We start from the raw sequence: 14,319 nt of genomic DNA on the forward strand, positions 1-14,319 counted from the left end.
AATCTGAGAGATGAGGGGCCAGCTTGGGGTTCTTCCTGAGAGGGCTACTTTAAGGCTGGAACCAATGATGCTCCCTCCAGCACACAGTGGGGCCTTGTACCAGGCTGAAGAAACCACAGAGAAGCCAGGACTTGAGAGCAGGAGAGAGCATTGTGCTCATCCCAACTGATGCTTCCCACCGGGGTGGGGCCTGCAGGGAGGAAGGCATCCAGGCTGCCCCCAGGGTGTCTCAGAGGGTCTGCAGTGGGGGATTTAGAAGAGCTCTCCCATGTGATTTGGGCAGATTCCCACCTCCTCAGGAAGGTTGCTGATGCCACCCAACTGCACCCAGTGGAGTCAAGGGCAGCCTCCTGCAGAGACATAACTCTTAATAAGAATAACTGCACCAAGCAACGTATGCTAATGATGCAATGAGGGGAAACTCGGGGAATCTGAATGTTCCCTGTGGGTGTCCTAGATGATCAGCCATGAAGACATGGTGCTGTGCGTGAGGAGGGAGCTCTGCACCTGCCTGTGCATGGGGATGAGGCCTGAGGGTGAGTGTGAGTGTGTGTGCATGCACATGTGTGTGAGCACGTGTCTGGGGAGGAGTGTGTGTGTTTCTGTGTGTTCACTCTGATTGTGACTCCTCAGTGGCTTCTACTGGGGACACAGGGTGGAGCCTTCCCCTCGCTGGTCCTGAAGTTGGTGAAGGGCTTCTTGGTGACTGTCTCTGCTGAGCAAGGAGTCCCCTGCCTGGAGGTCACTTCCAGTGGGGAGAGATGCTCTCCTCTCTCCAGCCTTGTCTCTGTCAGTTTGGAAACAGCCCTCAGAGCAGCTCTGAGGCCTTTTCCATCGCCAAGGCAACAACCTGAGTCTTTGGGGTTGTCATGGTAACAACACCTTGAGAGGGTGCCTGGGGCCATAGAGTCCTACACCCATGGCTGCCTCCTCTTCCTCTTTCTTGTTTTCTTTTTTTTTTTTTTGTGAGGAAGATTAGCCTGAGCTAACATCTGTTGCCAATCCTCCTCTTTTTGCTAAGGAAGACTGGCCCTGGGCCAGCATTTGTGCCTATCTTCCTCCACTTTATATGGGACGCCGCCACAGCATGGCTTGACAAGCAGGGTGTCCATGCGTGCCTGGGATCTGAACCCTGGGCTGCCGCAGCGGAGCACGCGCACTTAACCGCTACGCCACCAGGCCGGCCCCCTCTTTCTTCTTTTAATAATGAGCCTTATTAAAGGATGTATTCTCCTTATGAAAAATTCAAACAACCCCAGTGCAACTAAGGTCCTTTCGACAACTTGCTTCCCTGCCCCACGCGTCCTGATCTCCAAATTAGAAATGGACAAATTCATCAATTGGGTGGGTATCTGTCCTGATCTTTTTCTAGACATTTATATACATTTATGGACATAAAGAAATATGGTGTCTTGCCTTATGGTGATTAGTGTTTTACCTAAATGGAATCATTCTGCATGTATTATTCTCCATTGCCTTTTCCCCCTAATATCTGGCAAATTTAACTGAAATCTTATACATGTATGAAAAGATCCCTAATCATAAACGCACAGCTTGATGAGTTTCTAAGTGATCACACTGTGTAACCAGCACCCAGAAGTCCTGTTGTCCCCCTTCCAGTTGCCACCACTTCCCCATAACCATGACTTTGACTTTGAACTCCATAGGTTAGTGTTGCTGGATTTTGAAATTTATAGAAAATAGAACAATACAGTATATACTGTTTTGTGCCCAGTTTCCTTATGCAACATAATGTTTGCAAGAATCATCCATGCTGTTGTATGTAATTACAGTTTGTTCAGTTTTGTTGCTGAGTAGTATTCCACCGTATGAATATACCACAGAGTATTTATTCTATTACTATTAATGGATATTTGGGTAGTTTCCAGCTCATTCTTTTTATAATTTTATTTATTTATTTTTTTCCCCCAAAGCCCCAGTAGATAGTTGTATGTCATAGCTGCATATCCTTCTAGTTGCTGTATGTGGGACGCGGCCTCAGCATGGCCAGAGAAGCGGTGCGTCAGTGCGCGCCCGGGGTTCTGAACCCAGGCCGCCAGCAGTGGAGCGCGCGCACTTAACCGCTAAGCCACGGGGCCGGCCCAGCTCATTCTTTTTAAATGGCTGCACTATCGGCCATAGAATGGATATACCATCCACACTGTCACATGTCTGGATGGTTTCCAGTTCCCCACTAGGCCCAGCAAAGCTGCAGGGAGCATCTTGGTGCATGCCTCCTCATGCACTTGAGTGAGCATCTTTGAGGAGACTCGTGACAAGTGGGACTTAGGGGCACACTCATAATGGTCTGTGCTGTGCCAGGGCTTGTCCAAAGGAGCATATCCTGGATGATGGGAGTGGAGTGGATAGCTGCTGTCCCGTTTTTCCCCAGTAGTCGGGGAAGGCTCTATGGAGACTGAATCTCTGACTCCTCGCCTTGAAGTTCATATGGGAGGAATTCCTCCACGGAGGAGAGAAGGGTCTTCCATGCAAGTGCAATAATATCTTCCATTCATAACCAGGAGGAGGTGCAGCTGGTGAAAGGCTTGTTTAAGTTCACACAGGTGGTCAGCAGGTGGGGCAGGGGCAGGACCAGAACCCAGGTCGCTCAGCCCTGGCCCCTGCTCCTTCTCTTATACCACTTTGCTTTGATTGCCTGGAAGTCCAGGGCTTCAGGGCTGGGATGACAGGTGTCTCAACACAGGTGAGGCTGTGCTTTGTCCAGTGTTGGGGTTTTAAGTGCAGAGCATGGTGGGAAAGAACATCTGGCTCAACCAGACTGGAGGGGAAATGGAAGGGGACTGGGAAAGGTGGGGGACCCAGGTTGGGGACCAGGTGGTGACAATAATCTTGCAGCAGCCTCTGTAGGACCATCAGCTCCCATGTCTTGGGCTGGTCTGTCTGTTTGCTGGGTTAGGAGTGAGTGCGGGGAGAGTGCCCAGGACCCAGCCTGCCTGTCTCAGGACTTAGCTCCTGCACCTCAGAGGTCCTGCCCACCCCTGACTCCAGCCTCTTTTACTCTCCCCTTCCCTCACCTCTCCTCTTTCTCCAGCAAGAACCTGGCCAAGGGTATTGCGGGAAATGGAGCTAGTGTCCAGAGGGACCAGTTCTCCAGCTTGCTGTCCTGCTCTCACTTTGGGCTTCTCAGTCATGCCCGAGGCAATCTGAGTTGGGTTCACTCTCGCTTGCTGCTGAGAGTGCCTACCAGGGCAGAAGTTTTCAAAGGACGTCACAGCTAGTGAGAGGCAAACAATGATTCAAGCTCATGTCTGCCTGACTCCAGGTCTAAGGTCCTGACTAGCCCTTGGCGGCAGCTCTCTGTCCTGTTGATCATAACAACATGGAGCATTAGTTATGGGCCACCATGTACCAACTTTTCTACCTGCTTTGACTCCTTTATCAGACCTCATCCTTATCAGCCACCTGAGGTCTGCACTCTCCAAGGCCAATTCTTTTGTGTGTGTGTGTGTGTGTGTGTGTGTGTGTGTGTGTGTGTGTGTGAGGAAGATCAGCCCTGTGCTAACATCTGCCAATCCTCCTCTTTTTTCCCTGAGGAAGACTGGCCCAGGGCTAACCTCCGTGCCCATCTTCCTCCACTTTAAATGGGACGCTCCCACAGCATGACTTTCCAAGCGGTGCATCGGTGCGCGCCCGGGATCCGAACCAGCGAACCCCGGGCCGCCGCAGCGGAGCGTGAGCACTTAACCGCTTGCGCCACCGGGCGGGACCCCTCACTTTTTTTTTTTTTTTTTGTGAGGAAGATCAGCCCTGAGCTAACATCCATGCCAGTCCTCCTCTTTTTGCTGAGGAAGACTGGCCCTGAGCTAACATCTATTGCCCAATCCTCCTCCTTTTTTCCCCCTTTTTCTCCCCCAAGCCCCAGTAGATAGTTGTATGTCGTAGTTGCACATCCTGCTAGTTGCTGTCTGTGGGATGCCTCATCAGCATGGCTGGACAAGTGGTGCATCAGTGTGCACACAGATCCGAACCTGGGCCGCCAGTAGCGGATGCGTGCACTTAACCGCTAAGCCACAGGGCTGGCCCCTCCAAGGCAGATTTTACAGAGAGGGAAATAGACGCACAGAGAGGTTGGGTAGCTACTTGCCCAACAGTACACAGCAGGTAAGTGGAGAGCTAGGACCTGAACTTGAACACTCTGACTCCAGTGTCCGTGCCCTTGACCACTTTATGGCATGGCCTTCAGAACCAACGTCCCCAGACCTCTCTCATTTGTCCCTAGCCCAGGGGAGCGGAAGATCCACTTTCTTGAGGAGTTTTCCCAGTTTCTCTTCAGAGGACATTGTCCATTTCCCCCGCTCACGTGTGGAGAAGCTGAGGACACTTCTGCTGCTGGGCTGCTCATGTCTTTCCTGGCTCAGCTTCCGGTGCCCCCTCTGTGGGGTGGGCCTGGGAGAATCCTGTGCTTTCCAGAGCACACAGAGCTGGGTCCCCATCTATCGACCCCACACTAAGTGCCTCTGTGGTGCAGGGCCCACTGAGACCTGGGCCACAGATGAACAGACTCACCCCTTGGAGGCCCACAGTCTGGAGGAAGGTACACAAGCAAATGGACGTGGCTCCCATGTCAGTTGGGTCTCCCAGCCCCAGCCTCAAACCCTTTCTCCCTCCCTCAGGTCCTCCTGGTGCTTGTCTCCCCATCCTTCTCTGCCCTGCCCCTCTCAGGAGCAAAGAAAGTCTCATTTCCTCTCCTGCTGACACCCTCATCAGCTTACTGAGTATGTCCCCAGATTCCCCAAGAGGACTCCTGTACTTGCTGTCTCGATCATGACATTTTCACACCCCTCATGACTCCCACAGAGACTCCACTGTGGGGTGAAGTGCTGAGGGAGAACTGTGTGCAGGGAGCCCCAGGAGCTTGGAGGCGAGGATGGTCAGGGTGGGCTTTCCTGAGGAGGGCAGCCTTGGCGCTAAGGAGCATAGGACTCTGCAGGTCAAGAAGGCTAGGTGAGGGGTGGGAGAAAGCTGTTCCAGTCAAGGAAAGGAGCCTCTTGTGTGGGGGCTCCACTGTGTCTCTGCAGGTTTGGAGGGTGCTGGGGCTGGAGATGAGGCCAGGGGCCAGATCACAAAGCTCCAGACGGCCTTCTAGTGTTGGATGGCTGTGGGTGCTGTGTGTGGTGGAAAGAGCACTGGCTTGGGAGTGGAGCCCCAGCCCTGCCCCTTCCACCCCTAGGGCCCTGCTAAGCCCCCTTCTCCCTTGCTCTCTGGGGGCTTTGGTTATCCCTACTGAACAATGGGGAGTTGCAATAGTCAGCACTGTCACACGCTTGTATGTGTGTTTAGAGCTCTTCTTATTTCTTAAAGAAGACCTTACCGAGCCAGTAAATCAGTCATGAGCGCATGTTGTATCCCAGGCAATTAAAATCTCCACTCTCTCAGGAACTCCTGAAGGAAGTCCTGGAAGCCCTTCCTGCCATGACTGTGGGGCCGGCAGCAGAGCCAGCTTTATTAGTCACCACACACACAGGTCACATCCTTGGAGTCAGGTGGCCAGACTCCATAGACCACATGGCCATGGTGAGGCCATGAGGGGTGCAGGACACAAGGGGCCCCAGTCTCTGCTCACAATATTTCACTTTGGTGAAATTAATAGAAGAGACAGCCACAGAGATCACAAGACCCCTCCCCAAATCTGCTCCAGTTGTGGCTGAGAAGCCAGAACTTTTAACTTGGTGCCAGCCCTGCGTTGCCAGGGATGCTGCCACAGAAGACCAGACGTGCAAGGGTCAAAGGGGGCTGCTGCTCAGATTAGCCAGGACTAGATGCAAATGGGGTCACCTGCTGAGCAATTTGGATGTGGTCAGAACCCAGCATCTGAGGGTATGGGGAGTCAGCAGAGATTCCGAGGAGCAGGGAGGGATCCTGGGAATCAGACAGAGACCCCAGGGAGCAGGGTGAGACCCTGAGGCCCAGAGAAAATCCCATGGAGGGGGGCGAGGTCTTGTGGAGCAAGGAGGGATCCTGGGGAGTAGGGCGGGATTCCCATGACCTGCCTGAGCCCTATCCCCCAGCAGGAGCAGTCTGATGCCTAAAGATTAAATCTCTTAGTTTACTGAAGTTACCAACATTTTGTTTTAATGATCCTTCATTCCTAGTATATATTATGAACACGTTTTTGGTAGGGACATTTCTCAGATATGTTAAAGAGATTGAATGCTGAGTTTGGGCTGTTTATTCTTTTTTACACATTTGTCTTTTTAATGTAGACAGTGAACATATTCTTCTTTGCTGTACAATAATAACTTTAGCTCTTTATAACTGAAAATTTTAGTTCACTTTCTTTTTTTTTTTTTGGTTTTGTGAGGAGATCAGGCCTGTGCTAACATCTGCCAATCCTCCTCCATTTTTTTGCTGAGGAAGACTGGCCCTGGGCTAACATCTGTGCCCATCTTTCTCCACTTTATATGGGACACCGCCACAGCATGGCTTGCGAAGTGGTGCGTTGGTGTGTGCCCGGGATCCGAACCGCTTGCGCCACGACGCCGGCCCCTAGTTCACTTTCTCTCGCTTACAGATTATTGTCATTTTCCATTGTGCCTTCATTTTGGTATTTTAAGAACACTGCTCTATTTTTCCGAATGACCAATTCACATTATCTAGCAAATGTACCAATGAACCGAAAAGAGTCTTAAAACATTTCATAAAATTTACAGCAATTCACGTGATAGGAGATGGTTTGAACTTTTTGAAGATTTCTGTGCAGTTTTACTAGGTGTGCTGTTATGTCTCTTCATAATCAGTTAGAGCAGACATGGGAACATCACCTGGGAAGGTGACACTTGAAAGAGGGAGACAGGGCCGGCACCGTGGCTTAGTGGTTAAGTGCGCGTGCCCTGCTGCTGGCGGCCCGGGTTCGGATCCTGGGCGGGCACCGATGCACCGCTTCTCCGGCCATACTGAGGCCGCGTCCCACATACAGCAACTAGAAGGATGTGCAGCTATGACATACAACTATCTACTGGGGCTTTGGGGGAAAAATAAATAAATAAAATTATAAAAAAAAAAAAAGGAAAGAGAGAGACAGCGAGGGGGAGGCTGAGGACACTGGGAGGGTTTGGGGTCCCTGAAACCCTGAGACCCGGCTCCTCCAACACTCTCAGGCCCTGTGACTCCACTCGTCCCCCAGTCCACATAGTTACATTATACACATTTTGGACAAATCAGTTAATTTAGTCAGTGGTGGGAAAGGGTCATTTAGAAAATTGATGTTTGGTCATCGACTCCGAGACATTTTCCATCCAGCTGATTTTCTTCAGGTGTCCCTGGTGCCCATGTGCTCGGTGATGTCCTAGGTGGGCTGGTTCTGTCCTAGGCTCCTCTGGAGTTTGGAGTTCCACCCTGGGCAACCTCCTGACCCACCTACCTCCCCTGCCCTGCTCAGGCTCCAGGAAGCCCTCAGTTTCCTGCTCGGGGCCCCCGCTGAGTCTCTTGGGGACCAATGTCCCGTCCCCTCTGACACTGCTTCCACCACTCCCTCCCCTCCTGCCCCCTCCTGTAGCCCCTGCTGGCCTCTACGTCTTTGCTCAGGCTGTGCCCCTGGCTCTGGAGCTCTCTTCCATCTCAGGCCCACCCTCCTCCCAGATTCCTCCCCTGATGCTGTGGCCTCTGCCACCCTCCTTCTGATTTCTTGTGAGGTACGGTCAGGAAGGTCACAGCTGAGCTAAGGTGACATTGCCAGCCCAGCTTCACTGTCTCCTCAGGGCTGCGTATCTGCACGATCAGCTGTGTGAGGTTCCAATTGCAGGTCTACCTGTGACCCGGGTGATGTGACCCGGCCCTTGGTATCATAAACTGGCAGTGACAAAAAGGATGGACGGAGGGCCAGGCCCTGGGACATAGAGGGGCATGAGAAGGCCTGGTCTGGGTGGAGGCAGAGCGCGGAGAGGGACATCATCCCAGCCCTGGCCTCCTCCAGGGGTTCTGCCATGGGGGAGTACCGAGGAAGGAGAACCCCGGCCACATCTGAGCTAGGATTTGACTGGGTTGTGCCAGGGGGTTATTGAGCACTGGAAATGGGACAAGGATGACTGAGGGATTGATTTTTAGTTTACTTAAGTTCAATTAATTTGGATTAAAATTTAAATTGCCACCTGTGCTTGTGGCTACAGTCTTGGACACCACAGGGACCTAATTGCATTAGAGCAGAAATGAGTAAGTCTGATGGGCGAGAGGAAAGCTGGTTGGGGCCGGGGGCAGGGAGGAGTCAGAGGATGAGGCAGAGTGCAGTACTGAGGGTCGGGGGTCACTGAGCAGGAGGAGCACAGCAGGCAGCCTGGCACACAGTCCCCTGCCGCCTGCAGGCACTGAGTGTGGAGGTGCAGAGGTTTTAGAGATCAATGACAAGGGAAGAGGCTGGGAATAGGGGATAGCTCACGGCAAGGTCACTTGGCCAGCAGGAAGGCCTGTGAGGGAAGGAAGCTTGAGGTCTCATCTTCCTCATTGTGGCAAGTGTGGGGATAGGCAGCCTGGATTATGCAATAGGCCACTGGCCCTGGATGGATATTCCTGCACAGAACACGGTATGATCGTCCACAGCTGCCTTGGCCTTTCCCAGGAGAAACCACTCTTTGGTTTGACACTCCCACATCCCACGCCCAGGGAAGACAGATGGGCCCTGTGATCTGACATCTGGGTGATATCCAGGGCTCCTCGTTGTGGCTGGACAGAGTTTCCACCTCCCTGGACACCATGTCCCAGGCCCCTCTTGGGAATCACTCCAGGAAACAAAGGCATATTGACTGGAAATTACCCATCCCCACCACGTGCTGTCGTCTTTGACATATGTTTTCTGAACCTGGCTCTGGACCTGCTGGCTGCTGCCCTCACCCACCTGGGCCCCTCTGAGGCAGAGCCCAGTGCCACGTCCTGGCATGGAGCCAAGGAGAAAAAGGGTCCTGTGGAGCCTGTGGGCTGCAGGAAACGCAGGGTCTTGTCCTTGGGAGCCCCTGTCTGAGGGACAGACAAAGCTGTCACATTTGGGAGGTTCTTGGCCCGAGGGGAGGTGCAGTCCCACCATTGGGAAGCGGGAAAGAAGGGACGAATGAGGGAGTCCCAGTGTGAGGGGGCAGCCCGGGCCTCCATGACTCTTGTCTGAGGAGACAGGGGGTCCTACCCTGGGGACCAGCCTGACAGATGACCCAGCCTGAGACTGAAGGGGAGTTGGGGAGCTGTCTCTCATCCTGCTGTTGGGTGGTGGGTGCATCACAGAGGGTGCCGGCTGGGGGTGACATTGGGGCCGACTTCCTGGAGAGGCTGCCTCTGAGTAGAAATGTGGCAGGGGCCGGGGCAGTGGGTGGAGTTGTTGGCAAGGAGACAGGGCTCCCACGATTGCTTGTGTGCATATGTCTGTTAGGCGACAGTTGGGCTAGAGCCATCGCAGAACAAGGAGACCTGACCATGACCTCACTCAGGAAAACAACCTGGGAGTGCAGGACTTGATGGTGAACTTGCTCTTTCTCACTCACTATCCCACTTGTCCCCATGCAAACCATGCAGGGCATGTAATTCCCATCCTACAGATGAGGACATCGAGGCCAGAGAAACAAAGTGACTTCCTCAAAGTCACACACCTAGAAAAGGATGGGGCTTGGGACACCCACTCCAGGTCTCTTGAGAGTCCAGTCCTTCATGTGAAAGAAAAGTGGAGGGCAGAATTGTGGGGTCTGGGCAGACCCTGTGGCTGGTGCCCTCGAAGACCACAGGGCATGGGCACACGTGTCTCTGACTATGCACCTGACTCCAATACACTGCTGTCCAGCCGGGTTAGGGTTTCTGTCCCCAAGTTTGCACAAGAAAACTGTGGCTCAGGGAGGAGAGGCAACTTGCCAGAAGTGCAGGTTGAGCCACCTGTGCTGCCAGGACCACGCCGGGGCACCACCCTCCCTGGGCTGCTTTGCAGAGTTGGAAGTCCACCTGGGTCCGCTGCAGGGGGTGGGCTGTCCGCTCGGGTAGTTCATGAGCACGTGCTCCGTGTCAGGTGTCTCCGCACACTCATTGCTGCTGTCGTCCTCACCGCCCTCCAGGAGCCCTCACTGGACTCATTTCATGGCAGAGTGAGGCGCAGGCAGGTTAAGTGACGCGCCCAAGAACAAAGAAACTGATCAGTGAGCACGTTGACTGTCTTACATCAGATTGCTTCCCTCTGCTCTCTGGAGGGTTCACGTGGGCGTGAGGCCTGCGTGTCCACTTATCCATGGTGGGGAGGGAGATTCCCGCAGTGGTTGGCCTTGGGAGCCTTCCCGATCAGCCCCCCGGCACTAGGATTTGAGATTCTGTGATAGGGTCTTTCTCTTAAGCTGGTCCCTGAAGTCTCCCCTTTAGAGCCCCATTTGTTTGAGGTTGATCCTGAAAAATGCAAACAAAGGGTCCAAAGGGTCCTTGGGGACCATCTGTGTAAAGCCCTCACTTTAGAGGATTCTGACGTCCTGAGGGAGGGCAGCTCTTGCTGAGTCACCCCAATTTCCCTACTTCCTTGTTCGTGTTTCCTTCTGAGGTATTAACCCCGGAGCTCACACTGACAATATACTGACTTGTCCTGAGCACACACCACATTGTGCTCGACCTTCACAATGACTCAATAAACTGGACAGTGTAACTATCATCCCTGTTTTAGCGATGAGGAAACTGAGGCACAGAGTGGATAACATTGCCTAAGACCACACAGGTGGTCATGGCAGGGCTGAGCCTGGACCCCAGGCTGCCAGGTGCAGGAGCCTCTGTTCTGTGACTCCCAAGTCCTGGGCTTCCTGGCTTGCTGACTGGGGACTCTGGGTACAGGGAGGGACAACAGCTTTCCCACAGAGACAGAGGCTGAGGATGGATAAGGTGCTCACTGAGAGTGACCACACTGTCTGCATAGTCCTCCATTTCCGACAAGCTGACCATCCTGACACAAGTCGTCTCAGGGGTGAGCAGGCCTGAGGGGTCGGTGCCTCAACCAACGCCACCATTGGCTCTTTAGTCTCCACGACTTTGGACAGGGAGCTGGAGAGGGAACTGAGAGAGGGGACTAAGGTGGGTCTTGTTCCAGGTGAGGGAGGGATTCTGGAGTGGGGGAGGGGTGCTCCAGTATCTGCTAATCCATGGAAGGCTTCCCAGAGCCCTCAGCAGCCTCCGTGGACCAAGATCCCTGACCACACTGACAGGAGCTCTCTCCGTCTCTCCAGACCTGATGTGAAAAACCTTCTTTGCTTTTTCCTTTCTGATCTGGAATCTTCTGATCACCTTGTTAAGGGGTGAGACATTATGAGAAAGGCAAGCTGGGGAGAGCCCTCCCATCCTCCCCAGCAGAGAGGGCAGCCCTGGGTTCTAAGGGTGTGAGTCAGCCTCCCTCCTCACGGAGTGGACACCCACTCAGTGGTCTTCGGCCCGGGACAGGTCTCCCTTCTGGAACCTGGACCCTGTGCTCTGACGCAGAGAAGGAATAGGGTCCCCCTGGATCCAGACTTCTGACTTGCATCAGAGGACCTGTGGAAGCCACTTGGCTCTGGCTGATTCCAAGTGAGAGGAGTGTCTGGTATTGGCCAAGGCAGAATGTCCCCTTCAGCCAGTCGGGAAGGGACTCTGGATGTGCTGGATCTGACTCAGAGGACTGCAGGACTGGGCAGGGCTCATGCCACAGTCTAAGGACTAACACTGATACCCACTTCTCTCCCAGTTTGGCTCCTTGGGAACCCTGAACGAACAAGGAATGTCAGGGAGCAAGGCGAGCCCTGTGGGGTCCAATGTCCTAGGATGACCCTCCTCCCAATAGCTATGAAGTTTCCGATGTACAAGGCCTACTTGGCCAAGAGGCCACTGGGGCAATTCCTGGACTGTGCAACAAGGTTGCACAGACGCCCATTTCTCCTTCCTCTTCCTGAGGCTGAGTGCACAACCAGTGGCATTCATCTGAGCTGCCACCTTCCGAGGTGCCCTGTTGAAGGCCCCAAAAAGCATACAGGCCAACTGAGGCCAACAACCACCCAGGCCTCTCAGCCTCATAGCCATTCCACAGGAGAGCTGGGACTAGATGTTGTCTCATGTCTCTGGACCCCTCTATCACTTTGTCTCGTCATCTCTCCCAGCTGTGCTCTCTCCACCTCCCAGCACCAGTCACCCCAGCCTGGTGTGTCAACCAGAGCACTGGACAGGGAGTCTTGGGGTCAAATTAGAGAAGACTTTTGGAGACTGTAGGAGCAAAGGGGAGGAGGTTGCTGTGTCTGGTTGGAGGTCAGGGAAGTCTTCACGGGGTGGAAGGGCATCCCAAGCGGAGGGATCAGGTGCAGAGATGGGGGAAGAGCAGGAGGCTCAGAGGAGTCTGAGTGGTTGGAGTGTATGTGACAGCCTGGCGCCTGGGCTGTGCAGGGCTGTGGGTGAGGAAATGGGGAGCACCAAGATCCAGGCCTTGAGGCCAGACCAGGGCGGTGTGGGCTCCTGAAGGCAGGGGGTGAAATGGCCAATTGGCGGTTTGAAGGAGCCCCTGGACAATAGTGTGGAGGGTGGACTGTGGTCTGGGGAGAGCCTGAAACCTAGAAAAGGTGGAGTCTGAAGGCTGTGTCTGCACTTCAGAGGAGAGAAGATGGTGGTGGAACCAGGGCTGGGGTGGTGGGGGAGGTCAGAGGGTGTGTCCCCAGGAGGAAGTAGGAGCAGGCGGGTGCTCCCAGGCTTTCAGCTCAGGGTTCATGCAGCGACACCTAGCAAAACAGCAGGCCAGGGGGCCCAGAGAGGAGAAACACGGGGCTTCATTGGGGTCTTGAACTGAGAGATACAGACCAGGTGATGTCTGATCATGATACCTGGTGTTCCCAGGGAGATGTGAGGACTGGGCAGAGAAGCAGCCCAAGATGCATCTCTGCAGTCCTCCTTATTTTTATTTTTATTTTATTGAGGTCATATTGGTTTATAACTTTGTGTAATTTCAGGTGTACATTATTATATATCAGTTTCTGTATAGACTGCAGCATGCTCACTACCAATAGTCTAGCTTTTGTCCGTCACCATACATACATGCCCCTTTACACCTTTTGACCACCCTCCCACCCTCTTCCCCTCTGGTAACCACTAATCTGGTCCCTTTATCCATGTGTTTGTTTATCTTCCACATATAAGTGAAATCATATGGTATTTGTCTTTCTCTGTCTGGCTTATTTTGCTTAGTATATTACCCTCAAAGTCCCTCCATGTTGTTCCAAATCGATTTTCTCTTTTTTTAGGGCTGAGTAGTATTCCATTGTGTGTGTGTATATACCACATCTTCTTTATCCCTTCATCAGTTGATGGGCACCTGGGTTGCTTCCACATCTTAGCTATTGTGAATAATGCTGCAATGAACATAAGGATGCATAGATCTCTTTGTATTGTTGATTTCATGTTCTTTGGATAGATACCCATTAGTGGGATAGCTGGATTTTATGGTATTTCTATTTTTAATTTTTTGAGAAATCGCCATACTGTTTTCCACAGTGGCTGTGCCAGTTTGCATTCCCACCAGCAGTGAATTAGGGTTCCGTTTCCTCCACAGCCTCTCCAACACTTCTTATTTCATGTCTTGTTAATTATAGCCATTCTGATGGGTGTGAGGTGATATCTCATTGTAGTTTTGATTTGCATTTCCCTGATAATTAGTGATGTTGAACATCTTTTCATGTGTCTATTGGCCATCTGTATATCATATTTGGAAAAATGTCTGTTCATATTCTCTGCCCATTTTTTGATCTGGTTGTTTGTCTTTTTTTTTATTTTAGTTTTATTTTTTATTTTTATTTTATTTTATTTTTTTTTGAGGAAGACCAGCCCTGAGCTAACATCTGCCAATCCTCCTCTTTTTTTTTTGCTGAGGAAGACTGGCCCTGGGCTAACATCCGTGCCCATCTTCCTCTACTTTATATGGGACGCCGCCACAGCGTGGCTTGACAAGCAGTGCGTCGGTGCGCACCCAGGATCTGAACCTGCGAACCCTGGGTTGCCGCAGCGGAGCGCGAGCACTTAACTGCTTGCGCCACCGGGCTGGCCCCCTGGTTGTTTGTCTTTTTGTTGTTGAGTTTTATGAGTTCTTTACACATTTTGGAAATTAACCCCTTGTTGGATGTATGATTTGTAAATATTTTCTCCCAGTTAGTGGGTTGTCTTTTCATTTTGTTCATAATTTTATTTGCCTTGCAGAAGCTTTTTAGTCTGATGTAGTCCCATTTGTTTATTTTTTCTTCTGTGTCCTTTGCCTGAATAAACACAGTATTCGAAAAGATGCTGCTAAGACCCAATGTCAAAGAGTGTACTGCCTATGTTTTCTTCTAGGAGTTTTATTGTTTCCAGTCTTACATT

Source organism: Diceros bicornis, chromosome 2, assembly GCF_020826845.1.
Source record: "Diceros bicornis minor isolate mBicDic1 chromosome 2, mDicBic1.mat.cur, whole genome shotgun sequence".
Lineage (NCBI taxonomy): Eukaryota > Metazoa > Chordata > Mammalia > Perissodactyla > Rhinocerotidae > Diceros > Diceros bicornis.